A 4195-nucleotide genomic window follows, 5' to 3' on the forward strand; every position below is an offset into this window, starting at 1 on the left:
TGCGCTGTTCTGTTAGCCCTTGGCCATGCCCAATTAGCGCTGCCTGTCTTCTGACATAATTTGGTGTCAGGCTGTCAGTGCCTGTGCGTCCACGCTGCTCCAGATCCCACCTCGCAGTCTCATCTAACGTAATCCCACTGCGGGCCTTGGAACCATGGGCATGCACAGTGCATAACCTCGACTCTCACTCCCCTCCTTCCCTCTTCTTCAGACTGTGCGGTGTCACGGCCGTGGCATGCTAGGGATCAGCTGACGGCGCACAGTCTAAAGAAGGCGGAGGGAAATGAGCGAGAGCCCGAGGGGAAGATATGCACTGCGCATGCCCATGGATCCCAGGCCCGCAGTGTGACTCAATCAGAAGACACTGCGAGGCGGGATCTCGGGCACCGCGGCCGCACAGGCGCAGCCAGCCTGACACCAAATTATGTCAGAAGACAGGCAGCGCAAATAGGGCATGCCCAAGGGATAACAGAACAGCGCAGGCTCCGTGACAGCTTAAAACAACGCTGAGGAGGCAGCGCATGGCACCAAGGGGGTAGGAATGACGGCTGTGCTGCGTCACATTACGAAGGAAAGTCCCAGCTCCGGGACGGTATAACGGTATCAGTGAACACATTTTATAAGTGTTAAGTTCTGCGTGTGCAAAGAGCTAAAAAAAAAGAGCTACCTTTTCCTTGTGCAGCATTACTGCTGCACAAGATGGCTCTTTCAGTAACAAACGACGGGGGGGGGGGGGGGACAGGTTCCCTTACATTTAGGTTGTTGTGCCAGCGTGGCGGTCGCAGGACACATTGCCGGCTACACAGCTGGGGATCAGCTGACGTTACTGAAACCCAATAACACTGGGTCGTATGTTTTTACTGTGCAGCCTGCACTTCTGAGCCGCAACTGGCGGTGTTGGAGCCCAGGAATAGCAGTTCAGGTGGTAGAAAGATGAACACAGCAGGAGACCTGGATGACACCCAATTACTTAATCAGGCAGAGGAGTGGCAAATTCCTGCGAGATCCAGGCCTGGTTCATTTTCAGGAAAGTAAGCCGGTCAACGTTATCGGAGGATAGTCGCATGCGACGGTCTGTTAGTACACCACCTGCGGCACTAAAGACACGTTCCGATAAGACACTAGCCGCAGGGCAAGCCAGCACCTCCAATGCATACTGGCTTAGCTCTGGCCATGTATCCAGCTTAGAGACCCAAAACTTGAACGGGGAAGAGCCGTCTGGGAGTACAGTAAGAGGGCAAGCCATGTAGTCTGTCACCATCTGACGGAACCGTTGCCTCCTGCTGACTGGAGCCGCCGGTGATGGTGTAGACATTTGGGGCGGGCACACAAAAGTGTGCCAGAGTTGTGCCATACTGGGCTTGCCTTGGGCAGAGGCACTGCTTCTGCTCCCTCTTTGGGCAGAGCCTCCCCCACTGCCTCGACGCACTGAGCTGCTTTGTAAAGCACTAGCAGCACTCCTCTCAGTTGGACAGGAGAAGATGATGGAATTCACCAGTGTGTCGTGGTACTCCCGCAATTTACGCTCCCGGGTCAACGCAGGGATGAGGTTTTGGACGTTGTCCCGGTAGCGAGGATCGAGGAGGGTGAACACCCAATAATCAGGCATGTTGAGAATGTGGTCGATGCGGCGGTCGTTTCTCAGGCACTGCAGCATGAAATCCACCATGTGCTGCAGAGTGCCAACCGGCCCAGAAACGCTGTCCCCTGCTTGAGACATGATCTCTGCCCGCTCGTCATCACCCCACCCTCGCTGTACACACTGACCACTGGACAATTGTGTCGCTCCCTCCTCTGGACGGAGCTCTTCCTCCTCCATTGACTCCTCCTCATCCTCCTCACAAATTGGCCCCTGCGTACCCCTTTGTGAGGAACCACGTGGCGCTGACTCTCCAGAAGCTGATGGAAAAGGTGACTCCTCATCCTCCACCTCTTCCACCACATCATCCCTTAACCCTTGCAAAGTTTGCTGAAGCAGGCAGATAAGGGGGACAGTCATGCTGACTAGTGCATCATCTGCACTTGCCATCCGCGTGGAATAATCAAAAGGACGCAAAACCTGGCAGACGTCCTTCATAGTGGCCCACTCTGTGGTTGTGAAGTCTGATCGGCGCTGACTGCGACTTCTTTGCGCCTGATGCAGCTGGTACTCCATAACTGCTTGCTGCTGCTCACACAACCGCTCCAACATATGTAACGTGGAATTCCACCGGGTAGGTAGGTCACATATGATGCGGTGTTCCGGAAGGCGGAATCGGCGCTGCAGAGCAGCAATGCGGGATCTGGCCAAGCTGGAACGCCGCAAGTGAGCACACTCTAGGCGGACCTTGTGCAGCAGGGCATCAAGATCCGGATAGTCCCTCAGAAAACTCTGCACAACCAAATTGAGCACATGTGCCAGACATGGGATGTGAGTGAGGTTGCCAAGGGCCAAAGCTGCCACCAGATTTCGGCCATTGTCACACACTACCATGCCTGGCTGGAGATTCGCTGGCAGTAACCACACATCGCTCTCCTGCTTTATGGCATTCCAGAGCTCCTGCGCTGTGTGGCTTCGATGCCCCAATGAAACTAGTTTCAAGACGGCCTGCTGACGTTTGGCCACGGCTGTACTCATGTCGGTCATAGGTAAACGTTCACGGGTCCATGTGGGGGTGGACTGTGACGGATCCTGCAGAGAGGAATCAGAGGAACTGGTGTAAGAGGAGGAGTCGATGCGTACAGACTGGATTCCTGCAATCCTTGGAGTGGGCAGGACACGTCCTGCGCCACTCGCACGATCTGTACCTGGCTCAACAACATTAACCCAATGGGCAGTGAGGGAAACATATCGCCCCTGTCCATGCTGACTGGTCCACGCATCGGTGGTGAGGTGGACCTTGCTACTGACGGCGTTCAGTAGCGCATGTTTTATGTTTGCCTCAACATGCCTGTGCAGGGCAGGGACAGCCTGCCTGCTGAAGTAAAAGCGGCTGGGCACCTTGTACTGTGGGACTGCCAATGCCATCAAGTCACGGAAGCTGTCAGTCTCCACCAGCCTGAACGAGAGCATTTCCAGGGACAACAGTTTGGCAATGCCTGCATTCAGAGCCTGTGCTCGGGGGTGGTTGGCCGAGAATGCCCGCCTTTTCTCCCATGCCTGTACTACCGATGGCTGTAGAGTAGACTGGGAGTGTGAGGATGACTGGGAAGGTGGTGCTGTGGGTGGAATTACACAAGGTCTCTGGGAGGAAGCCAAACCAGCTGTGCGTGAGCTGGAGGAAGAGGCAACACGAGCTGAAGAGGTGGTAGCTGCCGCTGTTGGTTGGCCTACATCTTCAGTGTGTTTCTGTAACTCCACCGCGTGCCTGGTCCGCACATGTTTCCACATATTTGTGGTATTGAGGTTGCTGACATTTTTCCCTCTTTTTACTTTATGATGACACAGCTTGCATTTGACAAAACAAATGTCATCTGCAACTGTGTCAAAAAAGGACCAGGCACTGCAAGTCTTGGGAGCGCCCTTTTTGGCTTTGGAAAGAGACAGGCTCCTAACGGGTGCCAAAGTGGAGGCTACAGGCTCCGCAGTCTTCCCCCTCCCTCTCCCTCTTTGGCCCGTAAGAGGAAGCTCTTCCTCTGAGCTGCTCCCACCACCTTCCTGTTCCTCACGCCACGATGGGTCAAGGACCTCATCATCTCCACTACCCTCTGCCACCAACTGCTCCTCCTGGGTAGTCTCAGCAGCACAGTACGCACGAGAGAAGCGGCACCTGAGTTTCATCATCAGATGCGTACTGCGCTGTGGTCACCGGAGGCACTGGCCCACCTGCCTCTTCAGAGTCAGAGAGAAAAAGGTGTTGGGCATCACTGCACACTGCCTCTTCTTCCATTTCTCCAATGCTGCTTGGCTGGCCCCCTGTTTCCAAGCCAAGAGATTCAGAGAACAGAAGTAGAGACGGCTCCTGTCCTGGGCTCTCTGACTGCCTGGCCAATTTGGCAGGTGGTGAAGAGACAGATGGCTGCTCTCCAGTGCTCTGTGCCTGAGAGGATGTGGCACTAACTGAAGTCGATGCCGAGGCGTTAGCTGCCATCCACCCGACAACGGCTTCAATTTGGTCTTCACGCAGCAGCGGTGCACGGCGCTCTCCGACAAAGCTGCGCATGAAGGACTGTTCCCTGCTGAAACTGAGTGACGACGAGTCACCGGCGCCCGCAG

Source organism: Ranitomeya imitator, chromosome 4 (genome assembly GCF_032444005.1).
Source record: "Ranitomeya imitator isolate aRanImi1 chromosome 4, aRanImi1.pri, whole genome shotgun sequence".
Taxonomy (NCBI): domain Eukaryota; kingdom Metazoa; phylum Chordata; class Amphibia; order Anura; family Dendrobatidae; genus Ranitomeya; species Ranitomeya imitator.